The sequence below is a fragment of the Callithrix jacchus genome, chromosome 2, assembly GCF_049354715.1.
Source record: "Callithrix jacchus isolate 240 chromosome 2, calJac240_pri, whole genome shotgun sequence".
Taxonomy (NCBI): domain Eukaryota; kingdom Metazoa; phylum Chordata; class Mammalia; order Primates; family Cebidae; genus Callithrix; species Callithrix jacchus.
In genome coordinates, this window is record NC_133503.1 from 28,223,417 (window position 1) to 28,244,965 (window position 21,549).

At 36.7% G+C, this 21,549-nt stretch overlaps 1 protein-coding gene across 3 annotated transcripts in view; it reads left to right on the plus strand.

Annotated features, from left to right (window-relative positions):
* The window catches only part of TENM2 (teneurin transmembrane protein 2), a 3,966,312-nt gene that overhangs the window by 1,057,905 nt on the left and 2,886,858 nt on the right, over nucleotides 1-21,549 (plus strand). For all 3 annotated transcript variants that reach the window (XM_078359011.1, XM_078359016.1, XM_054252473.2), the window contains exon 5: nucleotides 6,278-6,430. The gene's annotated coding sequence lies outside the window, so the exon portion shown is untranslated. The remainder of the gene's footprint in view (nucleotides 1-6,277; nucleotides 6,431-21,549) is intronic.

Below are 21,549 nucleotides of genomic sequence, written 5' to 3' on the forward strand. Positions count from 1 at the left end.
TACTTGTTTTTCATTCTTAAAAAATATTACAGGGAAATGGATTGATTCATAATAAGTGGATGAGTGACTTCATCATGACAAATTTCAGTTTTCTCACCATAAAATAATCACCATGTTTTCATCATAGATTTTGTTCAAGGATTAAATGATACTTCTAAAACTCTAAGAACAGTGCCAAGAACATGATAAGAATTAAATATATTCTTGTTATTATTACTAATTCATATTTATATCAAAATATACTAGGTCATGTGAAAGATCCAGAAATATCTAGAATTGACCCTGCCCTCAAGATGTTCTGAATCAAGGTGAGAAATAAAATATAGTATAAAATGCAGAGTACTTATCAGCAAGTAATTAAGTGCTAAATGATATGGCAGAAAGTATAAATACTGGGGTAGATTAGAGGTATAAATATGCATTAGGGATAATGTCATTATGGAAGACAGTTGTCCCTAAAACAAATATTTTTAGGAATTCTAAATTATATACTCAATCGCAAAAAACCTATATTCTCCTATTTAATGTATCCCATTGTGTCTGCCATGATGTACCTTTTGTTCCCCCTATTTCTTCATCTTCTAAATCCAACCAATCATTCAAGACTGTTATAGTGTAGTGTAATAATTTCTCCCACCCCATAGCCATGAAGTTGATCTTCATATGATGTAAATAGCCTTCCTCACAAATCTGGAATAAAATCGAAACCCCTCTCTCAGCTTCCTCACAAATTTAGAGTAAAACCTAAACCCTACAGAATCTCACCCCTGGCTGTCTTTCCAGCATCATCTCTCTGTGCACACTCCTTTGCTCACCTGGCTGGAGTCTTTTTAATCACTTTTGAGAACAAGTCAAATTATTCTCTGACTTGTTCTCAAACAAGTTGCATTATCTCAACAAGTTGCATTATCTGTCCCTTTACCTGGAAAGCTCCATTTCTCTCATTTTCTCATAATTTATTTATTAGCAAGAACATCCTCCAGGCCTCCCTAAACTCCCTACCTCACCCAACAATTCAGATTCTGTGTTTTAGCTTTATGTTTCCTTCATCACAGAACTTATTACATTTTAAAGTAATCCATTTGTTTGTTCAAGATTTTTTTTGTTAGCTATTTGTCTCCTTCCTCTAGAAGAAGGTAAGTTTCCTGAAGATAGGAAACACATCTGTCTCGTTTACGATTGCATCACAGAACCACAATAAATGCTTATTTTAAAAATGAACGAATCATTCATCCCAATCTTTTCTCTCGTTTCTTTCTGTGTTCTGTGTCTCTATATTTGTGAAGCAGGATTATTCCTAATCGTTGATCACATATTGAACTTGTCTTCCCTTTATCACTTTGCTGATGTTTGCTCTATTTTCCTAATCTTCTGAAAATTTTATTCATACTTATACTTCCTCCATTAAAACTCCTAATTTTAATAAATATGAGCTAGTGCTGCCTTTTTTATTATACACCTTGTAATATGTAGTTTTTCCCTTATGGCACTTAAATTTTTCCCTTGTAATACAGTTCTCTCAGCACTTATGTTGTATCTATGAGCCTTGCTATCACTTTTTTTTTCCCTGAGATGGAGTTTCGCTCTTGTTACGCAGGCTGGAGTGCAATGGTGGGATCTCGGCTCACCACAACCTCTGCCTCATGGATTCAAGCAATTCTCCTGCCTCAGCCTCCTGAGTAGCTGGGACTACAGGTGCGTGCCACCATGCCCAGCTAACTTTTGTATTTTTAGTAGAGACAGGGTTTCACCATATTGACCAGGATGGTCTCGATCTCTTGACTTCATGATCCACCCGCTTCAACCTCCCAAAGTGCTGGGATTATAGGCGTGAGCCACTGCGCCCGGCCTGCTATCAGTTTTTTAGTATTCGTTAGGGTTCTTTAGTTAAAAATAATAGAAACAATCTATGGCTAATTTAAAAGGGAGGAGGAAAGGAGGAAGAGAAGAAAGGAGGGCTGGAGGAGGGAGAGAAGAAAGGAGGGCTGGAGGAGGGAGAGAAGAAAAAATTAAAATACAACCTCTATGGAAAACAGTATGGAGATTCCTTAGAGAACTCAAATTAGATCTGCCAGTAGATCCAGCAATCGCACTACTGTGGATCTACTCAAAGGAAATGAAGTCACGATTAAAGGAAACTAACACCTGCACTCGGCACAAGTCACAATTGAAAACATATGGAATCAGCCTAAGAGCCCATCAATCTATGACTAGATAAAGAAAATGTGATATATATATATATACACACACACACACACACACACACACAGACACATTATATATATATATATATATATATATATATATATGTATACACGCACACCATAGAATACTACTCAGGCAGAGAAATGAAGAAAATAATGTCTTTTGTAACAACTTGGTTGGAATTGGAGGCCATGATCCTAAGTGAAGTAAATGAGAGACAGAAAACCAAATACCGCATGCTCTCATTTCTAAGTGGGAGCTAAGCTGTGGGTAGGTAAAGGCATACAGAGTGACAGAATGGATACTGGAGATACAGTGCATGTGGAGCAGAAGTGGGTGTAGGGTAAGAGATGAAGAACTACCTATGGGGTACAAATTACACTATTCGACGGGTACACCAAAAGATCAGACTTTAACCACTGTACAATTCATCCATGTAACCAAAAACCACTTATTCCTCTAAAGCTACTGAAATTTAAAAAATAAAACAAAATATATGGGGCAGCTTGTGGAATGGATGAAAAAGTAGAACAACCAGACTTTAAGAACGAGAGAAACAGGAAAACTTCTCAGATATCAGGATCTAAAACAAAGAGAAGCATCAAGATCCCAATGACAGAATAAATGAACACCAAGTTTTCTATCCTTACTTCATTTTACTTAGGATTAAAATTCCTGAGATAGATTTTGGTTGACCTAATTTGGGTTATTTGCCATCCCTTTGTCAGTACCTCAAATAAGTGTCCCACTAAAATTATAGCAAAATGAAGGAAATGTGATGAGGTCAGCTGCTTACAGAAGATGGAGAGATGGCTCTGGGTGGGCTAACACATTTCTCCTATAATAAGGTTCAGTTAGAGGGGAATAAACCACTAGGTCTGAAAAGTTAATGGGACAGAATAAAATATACTATATGAATAATAGTACATGTTTGTTACATTGATGGCTGAAATCATAAAAATATTTTTTTAAATTTTAAATGTGTAATTGCTGGACTATTTTGGGGGTTTTAGACTGAGAAGCAGTTATTTTTTAGTTGGCTGATATAATATGACTATAACTTCATGGATGATTAGTGATAGCACTTAAAATTTAGCATAATATGATGTTTTACAAGTATAGAAGGATACAGTATAATTTCTATGTGTAATCTTGGGGTTCAGGGGTTCAGAGTGCCCTCAGCCTCCCTGAGAGAATGTTTCTCTAGGTTCTTGGTCTCCTGCCCTCTCAAGAATGAGAGAAGGGACCACCGCGCTGTGTGCAGTAAATGCCGGACTCAAAAGTGTTTGTAGAAAGTGACTTATTTAGAGAGACAAACAGGAGAAGGAGAGAGAAACAACTAACACTAACACTCAGTGAGAGAATCCAGAAAGATGGAATCCAGGAGAGGAAAGCAGCTTTCACACTGAGTGGAAGGGAATAGAGAGACATGGAGTTTGGGAGTGGAAGACAGGCTTCCAAGAGAGAGTGTGGAAGGGGACTCCAGAGGGAAAATCCAGGAGCAAGAAAGATGGCTTCCATGAAGAGAGTGTTCGTGGAAGGGGATCCAAACATGGAGTCCGAAGGGGTGTGGAAGAAGGGGTCCTTTAACCTGGGAGGAACCCCCACCTTCTCTAAGACCCCAGGCCAATGAAAGAAGTTCCTTAGAACTTCTGCTGGAGTGATCGACTCTTAGTTTCTTCCCGTGCCCCCAAAATTCAAACATAAACCGTTAAACCTCCTGGATGGAGATAAGAGACGGGGGCATGGCACTGGGAAGTGTTTGCCCTTAAAACTACGCCCCCTTGTGGACCCTGGAAAGAGAGCACCTTCCCTCATTCATATTATCATATTCTAGGGAATTATAACAACCAATGTTTAGCTACCAATTTGTTAACCTGAACTGAACTATTTTCAGTTCTATTCAGCAGAATTATGATTTAGTTCATTCGGTAATTCTGTTTCTAGGCAAGATGTGGTGCCATACCTGTAATTCCAGCACCTTGGGGAGCCAAGGTAAGAGGATCACTTCAGGAGTTTGAGAGCAGCATGGCAACATAGTGAGACCCTATCACTATAAAATATGAAAAAAAAATAGCCTGGCATGGTAACACATGCCTATAGTCCCAGCTACTCAGGAGGATGAGGCAGAAGGATCACTTGAGCCCAGGAGTTGGAGGCTATGGTGAGCATGTTCGCGCCATTGCACTCCAACACTGGTGACAGAACAAGACCCTGTCTCTAAAACAAATAGTAATAATAATTATATTTTTAGCCTGCCAAGTAGGTATTGAAATGCATATAACTCAATCTAATCCAAGTTGGTGGAATAGTAGTTTAAATCTAGCGCACAAAGTTAATTTATGAGATGAAAACCTACCTATAGGCTCAGCAATTCTAATTACAGATAGTAAAACACATTATACACTTGTACCCACCACCTACAGTGGCTAATCTTTTACAGTTCTTTTTTGGTCTGGAGTTTAAGGCAAAAGATAATTGGATGGGGGCTCTGCAGCTATCAAAAAGAGAAGCAGGCCCACATGATGACTAGTGTTCTCCTCAAAAAGAGGACACAAATCTGAAGAGTTAGCACCATGCTTATATTGTTCCAAAAGTGGGCTCCTCTTCCCTCTTTGTCAAGAAATTTAGTTTAAAAACTCATTTTACATGGAGAATCATGCAAATACACTTTTCAATCCAATAAGTGGGTTGATATGCTCAAATGACTTTATTTCCCCACTTTAGATCAAATACACTTTAATATTTAAAATATACAATTTATTATTTTGTTCAGCTGGCTGTTGCATATGTTCATTAGATAAAAATAACTTACCTTGTAACATATTTAGGTTTGCCCTCATAGTTCCAAAAGATAGAAGAGTTTAAAAAAGAAAGAAAGAACAAATGAAAGAGAGAAGGAGAAAAAGAAAGAAGAAGAAAAGAATACATGGGCATACATATGTGTATGCATATTTATATGAGAGCCTATACATATCACTCTGTGGACACAAACTGGTCCATTTACAAACAGCCATCTTCTCAGCATCCCAGCTTAGCCAAATCCAAAGAAAAACTTGTTTCTTTGTTCAGTTTTTAAAAAATAAAAGCTGGTTTCTTTTTTTAAAAAAAATTGCATATGTTACATATATTCATTTGATTTAGGTCCCAAAAGACGTTACATTGAAACTCTTTAAAATTAGTTTTAGAAAAACTTTTATTAATGTGTTAAAAGTAAGTTGGTTAACGTAATTCAGTAAGACTTTCTTAAAGTCTCCAGTGAGCCTGACACCTTGTGTAGCATTGCTTTTCTTGCTCAAAATCTGATTGTAATTTGCAAGTTTAAGTCACTCCTCTTAAACACGGCATAGGAGTCAAAGCGAGATTTGTCTCCTCACCTTTCCAGTCTTTCTTACATCTTCATGCTCTTCATCTTCACCTTTCTTGTACATACTTCTCTGGACCTGCAGTTCTGAGGTTCTAACTTGGTTAAATACTGTACTTCCTTCAGCTCCCTGGCTGGGTGACTTTTCCACTGAGATTTCCCTGACCCTCTTCTTGTCTCCCAAGTTTAGGGAATATGTAATCCTCCACATAATCATGCACATCCCCTACCATCACATTTATCTCATTGCACTATAACTGCATGTTTGCTTATTTTTATCCAGTTACAGTGTAAACTCTGGAAAGGCATCATCTGTAACTATGTTATTCATCATTGCAACTGCATGTAGAGGTCACTCCTTATATAAGTATAGAATAATAATATTGCTTAGGATTCTCCCTCCAATTCCTCTCACCCTTGCCAGCCCTATTCTCAAACAAAATGCAGCAACATCCTTTGTAAAAGCAATTCTCAAAACTAAACTGACCTCATATACAGCGAGAGTCCTCTGTTATTTACTTTTTTCCTTTTTATGCTACCTGGATGTGTCTTAGCCTCTCCACCCTTTCCCCATATTGGGCAAGTTGACTGCTATAAACAAAATGTTTCTGTTTTATATTCGGGAATGCACAACAACTGAAGCAAAGGCAAGGTGACTTTGCTGTAACTCAGCAGTCTTTTTAAAATGCTATCTTCCCCCCTTCACAGGTCCTCAGAACACTGCCTTTAAGGGCTTCGAGGCGAAGATACATCAGATTAGAAATATAGCAGACAGGGACACTGAAGCACTTTAAGGAAGTTTGGTCTGCAGGAAATCCTCATCTCGGCTCCAATCTTCAGAAAAGTTGATCTCTACCAGAGGTATGTTCATCAACCCACATTTCTTTCAGAATTTCTTTTTAACAAATTCCTTGCATAGGAAAAAGGTTTTATTTTTCTCTTATTTCTAAAATATAAAAATAAAGTTAACTTTCAATATGGGAAAGATCTCACTAAAGTCTTTCTAAATTGGAATGATTTTATTCAGCAGAAAATGTAGTCGTTTCTATATTGCCTCTTCTTTAGGAATTCCACAGGTGACTTACGGTTTATTCTAAAGATGGCTGTTTTAAACTATGTAGTCTGCTGACAGCCATTTTGACAAATCTGCATGCCTCTAGCCACTGAGTGTCTGTGGACACAAAAATTCTGTTTTTTTCAAAAGGGGTGTCATTCTATTTATGAATACAGAAACAGAAGCATTTTAGGTCTGAGGGAAATGGTCTGAATAAACAATTTTCTGTTACTCTTGCCCTATCATCTCCGCAAGGGAGATAAACTCGCTATGACAGAAGGTTAGCCTTTCTGTTTCTTTGTGATTTGCCGACTTTTAGGAAAGCCACACCAGGTTAGCAGTGCTTTTTATAAGGATCTGATTCTTAGATTCCCTATATAAAATTTGCTTGGATTTTTTTGTTTGTTTTTGATTTTTGTTTCTCTTCTGAGATGATTCTCAGTAAATTTGCCAATCTCCAGAAGTTATAGATACATGCTACCTGAAAGGAAATGAGACTTGAATTCAGTTGAAGGTGGCACTGAATCCTCAGGATGAATAACCATTTACAAGGATTGTGGAAGGAGAAACACCAACCAAAGTCAATAGTTCAAGCCTTTATTAAAAAGTTGCAACATGGGAGGCGGCTTAAAGATGTTACAGGATAAATTAAGGAAGGGCATTCAAAGTTCAACTTTTGTTCCAAGAATAGTTCACTGTTCCATTTCTTGGAAGCTATGGGGAAACTCAGGTTGTGTTAATCATAGTGTCTCTCACAGTATCAAGCCATGGTGCTTTGGGTTACAGAAATATTATCAGTATTATCATATTATGTGAATATTTAATCCATTGGCATAATTATAACATTTTATAATAGATAATTTTCTGAAATGATAGATGTTCACTGTGTTTTCACTATAAACATATGGGTGTATTTCACTCCCACCACTTTCATTCATTCTCACACATAAATGTCTATAGTGTAGATTTCTAAATATTAAATATAAATGTGTCATTGATTCAACATACCTCAATGTAAGCTAATTATTTTTTATTTAATTTATTTTCCAATTTTGCTGTTCCATAAGTTTTTCAGGATTTATGCCACTATCATTATGTTTTTGATCCCTCATCTTTTTAAAAATCCTGGTTATATAATTAGTCATTTATGCTAATGTTTTTACTTCCAGATAGATCTTTTACTCACTCTTTGCAGAGTCCCAATGCAGCTTAACCTTCTTCCAGCTTTCATGCTCTCTTTTCTGAGCTAACGCATTTTATTCCTAACAGGTCTCCTTCTCTACTCCCCCAAACTGAAACTCAGCCTGTACTCAAGTAAAATAATTGGATTTCTTAAATAGCACTTCTATTGTTTCTGCCAGTTCATAAAACTGTACATGCATCTCATTGCCTTATTTTTAATCTTGAACTGAATGGCATTTTCATCTCTGAAATCCCATACCATCAGTCAATACGTGGCTTTATACTTTGAAAGCATACAGTTGAATATATTAGGAATAAAATAATTACAGGGTTTTTTTTTTTTTTAAGCATGCAGTTGAATGTATCAGGAATGAAATAATTATAGTTTTCTTTTCGTTTTCTTTTTGAGAGGGAGTCTCACTCTGTCACATAGGCTGGAATGCAGTGGCACAATCTTGGCTCACTGTAACCTCTAGCTCCTGGGTTCCAGCCATCCTCCTGCCACAGCCTCTCAAGTAGCTGGGATTATAGGCGTACACTACCAATCCAGGGCAATTTTTTATTATTAATAGAGACAAGGTTTCACCATGTTGGCCAAGCTGGTCTCGAACTCTTGACCTCAGGTAATCCTCCTGCCTCGGCCTTCCAAAGTATTAGGATTACAGGTGTGAGCCACCACAGCAGGCCATGATTACAATTTTAAAAGGACCTATGTTCCACAAATTTGTAACTGCCTATTCTATTTATTAATTAGAATTTGTAACCCAATCACAAGGCCTTTCAGTTTTGAGGCTTTGGACATGAGAAAGCAGAGTTGGAAGTTTGGAAGCAATATAGAGTAAATTACTAGTTAAAAAGCAGCCCCTTCCCACACAAAATACAGCTTTTCTGTACAAAGCTTTGACATGTGGTAGTGTGATGAAAGGGACACAGGAGAACAGATTTCAGGTAATTTAACATTGATAAAATAACAATACTCTTTTTCTCTTTTTAATTCAAAGTATATACTTTCTTAGTGGGTCACTTTCCTAAAGGGAATAAAGTTGCCTACTTACACAGTTTCATTACTGGCCTGAGGGCATTTTAGTTTATTTCAGCCAATTAAAATAACAATTACTGCAGGAGGCGCTTACAGGAGTACATTCCACTGGTTGAGTCCCCACCACTCCTGGTATGATTAAAACTCCTCAACTTCAAGTTTTCATATTGCAATGACTACTTCTACTTCAAAAAAGTACTTGTACAATAATTTGGAAGAGCACATCCTATTTATTCCCTTCATTTTCAAATTTTGTTCTTAATGTTTTACAGATTCTTTTCTACAGTACTATAGCCTGGGCTTCACCTCTTCTTACTCTTCTTGGAAAGTTTGTACCAACTAAATGATTATATAAAAGCCAGTACCACTGTTAAATAAAATTTATAATGAGCTGAAGTCAGTAATCAAAAACTAAAGTAAAATAAAATGTATAAGAGACCACGGCTTGGGGCGGAACTGCACTAGGTCCAACAGACCAAACAGAAACAGTCACTCAGAATCAACTTCCATTTAACCAAGCTACAACTAAATGGTTTATCTAACCTTCCCAGAAATGAGAATAGAGATAATAGTCAAATTCTCCAACAGGCCAGTTTTAGCTGTTATGATAAGTTCCTTCTACTTTAACCTTTACAAGGGAAATAACTTTGAAAACCCAAAAAGCTTTTTGTTCCTCTCTTTCTGCTTTCCTCAGCCCTTTTCTCTCTCTAAAGCCAACCTCTCCTGTTTGACTCATTGGAACACTCTTTCTGTTTTGTAGGATGAGGTGTTGTCCGAGTCTAGAATGGCAAATTAAAGCCAATTAAGATCTTTAAAGTAAATGTGTTGTAATTTTGTCTTTTGCCACCGTGCTTGTGTTCCATTTTATTGAGTTTGTTGAAATATTTCTATAATAGATTTCCAGTGTAAGCTGCTTTATTGCTGACAGCAAAATGATGATTCCCAGCATCCTAACTTGACATATGAAAAATCTTAATGATAATACTGATTAACATATCTTTTGCATTTAAATTACTACATTTTTTAAGAAGAGAAAATTGTACATTTGGTGGGTTGTTTGCATAGTCAAATAAACATACATCAGGATGTGCAATCTAATAATTAGGTACATTTATCTGTTTGTGACACCACTGGAAAATACTTTGAATGAAGACTTTAGGGGCAAAATACTCCCACTTGAATTGTCATTTCAAAAACCATGACCTCCCATAGAAAAATCAGTCCTTATGCCTAAACATGGGGAGCATATGCCTAGTGTGTGGTTACTTCAGCTACATGTATTTATGAAAAATCTTTTTTGCAATAATATATAATTTACATTTTATGGATGTTTGCCTTATGTGTTATCATATTAGGAAAGTTTCTATTTTATTTATTTAGAGAAAAAAGAATTATTGGACTAACACATATCTAAATTCCTCCTAAGAATTTAGGTATTTAGAAAATATTTAGCATGTTAAAGTACTTGTACTGACCAAAGTTCAAAGAAAGGAAGGCTGATAAACGCAAGATGTTTCAGTGTGACATGACTGTTTACAGAAACATGGCAGTTCAGATATGGAGGTTCCCAGCGAATACTCTACTCAGGATTAAGCAAAGTTAGTTTTGCTTTTTGGAGGACTGTTTGTTTTTGGTGAAAATTCCAAAGTGATCATAATATTTGCTTTTTTCTCAAAAAATGTTTAAATCTTATTATGAATAGTTACCAGTTCAACAAGTACAGATCCATTTTAGTGTGTCCGCCAACTTGATAGTGATGTTTAAGATTGAGGCCTGACCAAAACAGCAAGTTTCCCTTTTCCCTCTCCTTTCCACATAGCAAAGGTAAGACAGTACCATACTTATTATTTTTACCATTACAGATTCAAGTGTTCTAAGTAATCTATGGGAAATTTATTCTTTCTGATGACCCAATTTTCTGATCTTCTTTTAACAACTTTCTTCTTTTGACACCATGTAACTTTAAATATATGAAAATAATAGACTGTATATTATATTCAAGTCGGGCATATGTTTTAGTTGACTCCATTTTACTCACAGAAAAGAAAAATGAATTTGTTCTTATAAAGAGGAAGGTAGATCTGAAGAAGAGCAGCGTTTGTTCTTGTGAAATGGGAGTGGATGGGATGTCAGTCTGAGAATTCATTTACTATATACATCAGAAGGTATGTCAAAATATGAGGTGGGGGATTGTGCCCCTTAGAATAAAGGGGGGATTTCAGTACAAGAAAGGGAAAGAAAGAGTGACAGAGAGAACATGATTGTGAGAGAGAGAGAAAAATTATAAGACAGAAAAAAAACAATTAAAATCAAGAAATTTTGCTCTGTTTGGTATAATTCTCTCCTCCATTCATAACTTCATGAAATTCTCAGGCAGGAACATTACTCAATAGTGCTGTTGGGGGATTTGCATTTCTGTTATTCGCTTGATTATAAATGCATGTAGAGCTGGTTGTAGGAGCTAGTTGAGAGCAGGGTAAAAATTTTCTTGTATTAATTTTCATCCTGGAGATGACCTCTTCTCACTGTCGATAGCTGTGGCTTTCAATTTAGTTGAGGGGCCAAGAGGTATAAATCTGAAAAATACTTCCAAAATTAATACCAGGTGATACTTCCAGTAAGATTTCATTCTACTAAATTAGACAAGCCTGTGGATTTTGAAACTACTTTGCTAATGATTTTGATATGCATCTATTATGGCAAGAGAAAGAAAACTAATTACCATGATAAACAGAAGAACTACCCTAATGATAACTATCATATTTATTATATCTGAACATTCAATTTTCTTTTGGACTATAAGCAATATTTTAAAATTTATTTATATAATGTCAATATTTGATTTAAAGTATATTATAATATTTTATGAAGTAGTACCCCCCTTATCCATGATTTTTCTTTCCATGGTTTCAGTTACCTGAAGTCAACTGTAGTCCAAAACTGTTACATAAGATTATTTTGCATAAAAGAAAGACCACATTCACATAACTTTTATTACAGTACATTGTTATAATTGTTCTACCTCATTACTTAATATTGATAATTTCTTACTGTGCCTAAATTATAAATTAAACTTTATCAAGGTATTTATGTATAGGGAAAAACAATATATATATATATAGGGTTTGGTATTATCTGCAGTTTCAGACCTCCACTGTACATTTTGAAATGTATTACCTGCAAATAAGGAGAAACTGCTGTAGCCAATTATTGTATCATTAATTAGAGCTAATTGCATAACATTAATTCAATAAAAATGTTTAAAAGCAGGTTATGGAGGTAGAATGCAAAACAGCTAATGCCTAAAATTTGTTGTATATTTAGAGTGAAAAACAAGTACTGCCTAAAAAGCTATTATATAATAAACATGCAGTGTTGACTATATGACCTAAAAATGGTTAGCTAAAAATGTAGGCAGGTTACCTGTTTAAAATGCAAATTCTAAGTCCCTGTAGACTTCATCCTATGGCATTAGACTCTCAAAGTATGGAGTGTAGGAATTCAAATTTTTACAAGATCTAAGTTAAAATTATGCAAAATAACACTTGATAGCTAACCTGCACCTTTATCACTTCTAGAAAGTTTTAGACAGGCATTCCGAGGCAGACAACTCAAGATACTACCTTACACTACAAGCAGGAAATGTTGGCATTCAACAATGCTGACTGAAGGAAAGTAAACTTACTTTCATTTGCTCGCATGTAGAACCATTCTACTTGGCATAGTACACTCTGCTAAAATGAGAACAGCAACAGCAACAGTAAGAAAAAGATAAAACAGAAACATAACCATTGCTATATACACATGCATTGATGCTATAGTTATCTACTGAGTGACTAAACTGCACATAATGACTTCTTAACATTACAGTTACATTATTGGAGGTGAAATGACTAGTATTTTACAGTATTTTGTTAAGAATAATGCTTGACAGTAATTCATTCAATAAACAAATTCAGAGCCCTTAATTTTCTTGATAGTTTGGGCTAAAATATTGTTTTCATGGATTCTTCTGGAAAATCACTTCAGTAATTGCCTTCTCTGAAGTAAGGAACTCAAGAGACTATTTTGGATGTATTGGGATAATGAAATGAAAATATAATTTGAAAATTACTTTGTAATTTAAATCTTATTTACCTATAAAATATGTAAAGCCATTTGTTGGTTACTTCACTTTCTTTTAAATAAGAATTAAATCAAGACTTAGCAGAAGCTATTTTTAACTGTGAATTTCCTAAGTAATTGGAATTTCATAGATGTAGTCTCTTGATGTACAACTTCATGTTTTTAATCATTAGAAATAACAGTTGATATTTGTAAAATAGCTAAAGACATAGATGATGGCAATGATCTATGAAAAATATCTCTTGGAATACAGTATTTATGATCGTGTTATTTTTCTTTTAAAAAGTCTTAATGCCATATGTAGAGATCCACTTTTTAACTTATTAAAATTAAATTGATTTTATATGATTATACAATAAATAAAACCTTTTTGAGACTATAAATGCTGTTTACAGCTAACCAAGCACAAGCTCTATATATTAGAGGTGTTTTCCCCAGAAACGCTTATAATAAACACTTTAAGCTTATAATACTTAAATCAATCACTTTAAAGTGCTTGAATACTTTACTTGAAGCTCAGTATATCAGTGCTGTGACTAAATAGCAGGATATTATCAAATAGAACAAACTCTGTAAAAATAAGATAACTGTAAAAGCAAGTGAAAACCTGAGAACTGATTGAAAAGAAATTAGCAAGAACTAGGTATGAACCTACTGGCAGGGTGAGCCTAAATTTGTAAGACCCATTGTGGATATCACACAGCATACCTAGACCTGATGCTATGTACATTTCATTTAATCATAGAAAATATACTGAGTCAAAATTAAAATGAAACACTCAAGGATAAAATTACTGAAAAAATTTAAAAGGCAAATAGGAATTACCTAGAAATAGTACAATAGAGTTTTATATGATGCGATCATAATAGCTGTATTAGTAAGACATGAAGCATCTTAACTAACAGTCCAAACATTAGGACAAATTGTTCAATGGTAGAATTACCAACCTATTGATTGAGTTTTTTCCACTTTTCAACAAATTATATTGTGGATTTTTAAGTTTTACTTTTTTGGAAGAATTTGTCTAGTGGTATTTGCATAAAGTTAAAGAAAAAAATTTCCATGAAGCATTCAGGACTATCAGGATAGGTATGCAAGACTCTATTGCAGTGGAGTTTTGCAGTATTGGGAGAGAGATTGGGCTCAACTCTAAATACAGCAAGAAATAATGGGGATTTATAGCCAAGGAGTACCAGGGGAGGTGGGGATTGGTAGATGGAAAATTACTGTGAGGGTAGGGTAATTCTCTCCTAAACTGACCTAAAAGCATTCTTGCTCAAAGATGGATGGCCAGGGTGGTCAGATATTAACTAGGGGATAGTGAGAGATGAGAGATTTGGTCAAATAATCAAGAAAGATCAGACATCCGGGGTTTGTGGGGTGGGGATTCCGAGTTCAGTTGCTTGCTGAAACTGGACTCTACAAGGCCGTTTAAGTATAGTGAATGAGTGAGGTGGGGTGGGTAAGACAAGAGAGTCTCTGGTAAACTGGAGAGCAAAAACTCCACCTTGAGGAAGCAACAGCTAGTTAGCTAAATTTGCCATGTAGATGTTCTGGTCTAATGCTGTGAGATTTTCCAGATTTTCTAGAGAGATTCAAAATCTAAATCACTACTTCTCAAGATTTCTTAAAATATTAGCATAATAAACCAAGTCTTTTGTTGTTTTTGAAACAGAGCCTGGGCTGAAGTGCAGAGGTGTGATCTTGGCTCACTGCAACTTCTGCCTCCTGGGTTCAAGCAGTTCTCCTGCTTCAGCTTCCAGAATAGCTGGAATTACAGGCATATGCTACTACCTGGCTTATTTTTTTTTTTTTCTTTTAGTAGAGATGGGATTTTGCCATGTTGGTCAGGCTGGTGTCAAACTCTGGGCCTCAAGTGATCCACCCACCTCGACCCTCCCAAAGGGCTGGGATTATAAGCATGAGCCACTGCTCCTGGCCCAAGTCTTTTAAAACTGTTTAAAACAGTGCTCCCCAACCTTTTGGCTTCAGTGTCCAGTCTCATGAAAGAAATTTTTCCTGGACCAGGAGAGGGGGATGGTGTGGGGATGATGATTTGAGCACATTACACTTATTGTGTACTTTATTTATATTATTATTACATTGTAATAGCTAATGAAACAATTATATAACTCACCACAAGGTAGAATCAGTGGGAGTCCTGAGCTGCTTTTCCTGCATCTAGACAGTCCCCATCTGCGGGTGACTGGAGGCAGGGACATCAGGGATTAGATGCTCGTAAGAAGCATGTAACCTAGGTCCTTCACATGCACAGTTCACAATAGGGTTTGTACTCCTCTGAGAATCTAATGCTGCTGATCTGACAGGAGGCAGAGCTCAGGTAGTAACGTGAGTGACGGGAAATGGCTATAAATACAGATGAAGCTTTACTCACCTACTACTCACCTCCTGCTCTGCAGCCTGTTTCCATTGCTTAGGGGTTGGGGACTCCTGGTTTAAACTATTTGCCAGCAAAATACCTCTGGGCTGTTATTTGGGGTGCACCCTAAACACAGGTGCAGGGCAAATTATGGTGCAGGGCACCCTAATACAACCTAAGGTTTTCCTTTCCCAAAGTCTCCTTCTTTGTTTTAGAATTTTGTTCCCCATCACACATGAGGAAAATGTAAGATAAAGTTGTATATTAGCCTCACAAATTAGTAATAAACTGAAAAGAAAGCTACAGGAATTCAAAAATTCTGGCTGTCCTTTAAGTTATTGAATCTGCTACACTCTTGTAATTAGGAGATGGCATTAATCATCAATTAGAAAACAAACCCTAAGTGAGCCGTTTGAGGTATCTCCATGGGACCACCGCTGGCCCAATGTCAACCAGAATGAGGGATATGGGAGTCTGTGAGCCGATTTAGTGCACAACTGTGCAAGTCTGATTTAGGCAACTAATACTATATCTATGTAAAAGTCAACAAAAACACGTTATTTTCTGTGTAACGTGTTTTCTCACATCTCCTCTTTCATCCTTTCCTTTTAAATCTTTGGTGATATGTTTCTGTTTGAATGCGGAAGTTGACCTATGGTACTCTGGAGTGAAATAGCTTCTCTACCTGTAACATCAAACATTGAAACAAAAGAGCAGTTGTAGTGAGTTCATTGAGATTCACTGAAAAGTGTTGCTTGCCTGCAGAGCGGGTGAAAGTTTCCTGCCAGTTTCTCATTTAGGGAAAAACCTCTTGGTTTACGCCTCAAAAACTGTACAAGCCTCTAAAGAGCGGTAGTGAAAACTAGATACTTTTTTTTTTTTTTTTTTTTTTTTTGCTTATGGAGGTAGTTGTTAAGTTTCACAATGGAATAAGGATCAGAGAATTAATGAGGAAAGAAAAAGAGAACTGTGATGGACTTAACAGTATGGGTCTTTCTCTGACAAGCTGTCCGCATGTTTTTTGCCCATCTGCTGGGGAGTCTGAAATACCACCTTGCTGGAGAAGTGCATAAAGAGTGTGTTGCCACTTGTCTCCTCCTTAGAAGCCAGTTTTACCTTAAATTTGAGTGGAAATATTTGCACCAGTACCTACAACATGATACAGATGTTTCAGATTATTGCATCAAATCCTGAGAAAATTATGATGTGGGCAGTGGGGGATTATCTGGATGTACTCAGGGAAATGCTAACTGATTTGGGTAGAATTTGTGAATTTAAAAGGTTGGGAAACACAAGCAAATTTTATTTGCTTAGATAGATTGATTTTCTTATTTTAAGTTGACAAAAAGTATAATTTAAAAATATTCTCATTGTTATCATTGTAAACGGCTAAACTTACTCTGTGCCCAACACAGGAATGGCTTATCACACATGATCTCATCTACTTTTTCCCAGTCTGGGAAAGCTACTGTTATTATGTCCATTTTACAGATGCTTAAAATGGCTTACTATCACCCAGGTGATAGTAAGTTGGTGGCCCAGGACTTGAATTCAGTCTCCTCTGACTCCATAATTAACCCTTTTTTTGAGGTCTTGTTTTTGAGATGGAGTCTCGCTCTGTCACCCAGGTTGGAGTGCAGTGGGGTGATCTCAGCTTACTGCAACCTCCACTTCGCCAGTTCAAGCAATTCTCCTGCCTCAGCCTCCTGAGTAGCTGAGATTACATGTGCGTGCCACCACATGGGGCTGATTTTTGTATTTTTAGTAGAGATGGGCTTTCACCATATTGGTCAGGCTGGTTTCAAACTCCAGACCTCGTGATCCATCCACCTTGGCCTCCCAGAGTGCTGGGATTACAGTTGTGAGCCACTACACCTGGCCAGTTAACTCTTGGAACAACAAAATAGCAACTGTTTGTATTGCATTCATTCTGATCCAGGAACGGTTCTAAGCACTGCACTCTATATTAACTGTTTAATCATCCCAGCAACCCTCCGAGGCGGGTTTTATTATGATTATCTTTATTTCACAAAGGAAGAAACTGAGTCACAAAACACTAAGCAACTCGCCCAGTTGCCTCCAATAATGTATTTACACGATATGTAATACACAAAGTAAAATCGGTCTTTCTGAAAAAACGTTAAATTTATAAGCTACATAAGAGCCTGTGGATGCTATTGCCAACAAACGGCCAGAGAAAATGATTTTTCCCCTTTCACTCCAGTAACACAATTAGTTTATTCATTATCAACGTTTCTTGCTTTGCAAATGTGGAGCATGGAGATAGTTACTTTAGTCAAGCCCTTGTCAAGGTCCAGCATAATTTAAGGGCAAGTTACCATCATCATCCTTAAGTCCTAAAGAAGATTCTCTTTTACCATTTGTTGTTTCGTCCTTCTGGTGCTGTTGGTTTCTGTTCTGGTCCTAAAGCCCATCTGTTAGTCCAGCTGTAGGGACTGAGGACCTCTTACATCCAACTATGTATACATAGTTGATTGAATGATTACAAATTTCAGAAACTTTTTTTATTGTTCAAATTCCACAGGATTACAAAGCAAGCTTACACTTTCTAGAAGACTGCAGAGTAAGAAATAAATGATCCGAAGAATACAGATCTCATGATATCTGATCGAATAGCTTGAAGTCTATAGATCCCTTTTCATGAAAATAAATAAGTCAGCTGAGGGCTAGAACCAGAGTGACTAATGTAATACAGCGATGGAATTGCGTCCTTTCCCCCTACTTAAAAATAATGATAGGTTCTTCTGGAACCTGCTTAAGTAAGTGACACATGGAGAGATGGATTGCAATGCTGTGACATATGGTGCTCTGGTATTGCAGTTGTATTGTAGAGATTATTACTAGCAGCAAGATTTTATAGTTATTGCCCTGTCAAGCTGGTGTTTTAATCACTATCATCAACACCGCCTTCATGTTTTACCTCATCTTCTCTTCGGCAAGGCAGACCAGTGTGTCATCCAAAGAGAAACTCATTTGTTTGGACCGATTATTTCATTAAGATATATATTTCAGAGGGACATGTGAAGGATGACTTTATGAGGCAGGGGAAAATACCATAGGGAATAGAATTTAAGGACTGCAATTATTGATCTGAGGAGGCACAAGACTCGTGAGTTTGCTGAGAATCCCACAAGCCTGCTTTAGAGATGAGGAAGGACTGAGGGTGCAGCTGTTTCATCTTGTTCCTGAGAGCAATTAGAGATCCAAATGATTTCCACTGTTACCTAATAAGGCAACAAGTGTCACCTGTCGAAGTTGATTCCAGGCGCTATTAATGCAAACAGCTCAGCTTCTGCTCACTAACAGTTTGTATATTTTACAGGCTCAGAAAGAGAGGCAAAGAATGTAAACTATCACAAGTAAAGGAGAAAATGAAAGTGGATTAAACATGGTTTGTCATTTGATTTTTAGTTATTTTACTTTATTTTCTTAAATAAAGTAAAATCAACTAGTCCTTTTTATAGGAACCAGATTCCACCTTCACCCCACTCCCAAAGTTTTCAAAGGTAACTATTCTCAGTGTGGGTTGTCAGTTTCACGTGGTAGAATACGCCATATTTTCATTTTGTCTAGTTTAGAGGGAAAATAGACTATTTCCTCAAACCTCTTTCGGCCTCCCATTTGAAATATAAATCTGGTTGAGAAGCTTTGATGGTGAAAGTTACAGCTGTGGGGCTCTTTTCCCCTCTGTTTGTTACAATTGACCTCTTTCCTAGCACATTAGATTCAGCCTCAAACTTAAATTGCAAGGTGTTGTGAATAACACGCACATCACTTCAGGCTTTGCTGGTAGAGCTGTTCTTTCCCAGTGTCTCAGCACATAGCACCTCCTAAAAAGCCAAGAGAGACAAATTTCTCATTTGTGGAGCACAGCAGGTCAGCCCCTTCCATATGCTCAAGATCTGTGGCTTGTGTCATAGGCAGCCCATTCTCATCTTTCAAGTCCTAACAGTTCAAGAGCCTCAGATCCCTTTGAACCCAGATTAAATGGGTTCTTGAAAACATGCTACTGTGTGTAGGGACTTACTGTTTTCCTGAAGAACAATGCATTCTGAGACTTCCTAGACTACCCTTGGACTGAGGAGCTCCATACTAATCTTTTGTCTGTTTATCACCAAACACAGTATGTGGGGGTGGCTATGTATATATTCATATTTATGTATAATTCAGCATGCATATTTGTATCATTTTACTCTCTTGGCAAGCACATTTCAAGACCCAGCTTTCTCAGCCAAAGAAAGAGTTTCACGATTTAAGTACGTTTTAATGCCACATCTCTTTCTTGCCAAGTACAGGGGACACACTGGGATGATTTCTTGCCATTGAGCTTCATCTGCAAATACTAAGACACCTTCACTGCAATGTGAACCTGAAAGAAGAAATACCTAGTCTAACCAAACCCGATGATACATCAGGAAACGTGAGGTCCATCTGATATCCTTTACATCAATTCCATATTTTAGAAAGGCATCCCAAACATTCCAGTTTATCTTAATGGTGCAATATGTTTTTTCATCACTAAGCTTAATCCCTTTTAGATTTAGGCTCTGTCCATTTTAATAATACTTTTAATTTTATTTTGTTTATTCTTTATTTATTTTGGAGGAGTCTCATTCTGTCACCCAGGCTGGAGTGCAGTGGCACGATCTTGGCTCACTGCAACCTCTGCCTCACTGGGATCAAGTGATTCTCCTGCCTCAGCCTCCTGAGTAGTGGGACTATAGGTGCATGCCACCATGCCCAGCTAGTTTTTGTATTTTTTTAGTAGAGACAGGGTTTCGCCATATTGGCCAGGCTGGTCTCAAACTCCTGAGCTCGTGATCTGTCTGTCTTATGCTCCCAAAGTGCTGAGATTACCATGAGCCACCATGCCTGACCTATTTTATTTTATTTTTGAGACAAGGTCCTGCTCTGTTGCCCAGGCTGGACGGCAGTAGAGCAATCTGCTCATGGCAGCCTCAACGTTGTAGGCTCAAGCTATCCTCCCACCTCAGCCTCCCAAATAGCAGGGACTACATGTACACACCACCACAGCCCACTAATTTTTTTGTATTTTTTGCAGCCATCTTTCCCAGGCTGGCCTAGAGCTCCTGGAGTCACGCCATCTGCCCATCTCAGCCTCCCAAAGTGCTGGGATTACAGGCATGAGCCACCACACACAGCCATTTTAAGAGTAACTTTTAACTTTTGTTTAAAGTCATATCTTTTTTATCATTGCTTAACATGCTTATTAAAATAATTTTTTGTTCCAGAAGCCTAGAAATAGTAAGCAACTCTGTTCTGAATATTAGCGTTTCTATAGAACCAGCATCTCATCTTCATTTCTTTTGTGAGCCCGTCTTCCACCCCTCTACTCTTTTGGGAAACTTTTCTTCTATCAATACCTGTGTTTCTGGTACGATCATAGTAGTTGAGACAATTTCTAATGATTATTACTTTTGAAAATGTTTCTGACATTCCTTATTCACATATTATTCCAGATGAAATTTAGAATACATTTCATATACTGCATACTTCCACATTCCACCAAAAAAAAAAAAATGAGATGTTGGCTCACAGTGATTTCTATTTTAGTTATCAGGGGAGAACTGAAATATCCCCATCTTAATTATCACTACTGTTTACTTTGGCAAGACTCTCCATGAATTCTGTTGCACCTCTGTTCATTTTCCAGTTGCATCGTTTTCTATGTTTACATCACTTACCCAGTTTGTTTCTATGACTTTGTAAATTCTATTGATATTCTGAGTTAGATATCTACCTTACTCAACACATTCTCTAATTGGTTATTGATGATTTCTAAGAAAGCTATTGATGTGGGTATCTTTTAGCCTTCTATCTATTAAAGTATTAATTATATGTGAATTTATTTTTTGTTTAGTTGAACAGCTATATCATATGCAGAAAGATGAAAATAAAACAAAAGACTGATAAATTTCAGTATTTTTTTTAGTATTTTCATTTCTTATATTTTTTCAACCATTATCTTTTGCCAAAATGCCCTCCAGACTGTCCCAGTGTGAATACATCCTATGCATTAAGGCTCAGGTGAAATACTTGCTTTAGAATAAATACTCTACTTACCTTGACAAGCTGTAATAGCTTCTAATGGAAACATTGCTTCTCTGCTCACAATATTTCTGACACAAAAAGTATGGGTTTAATTTCACATCAATGAC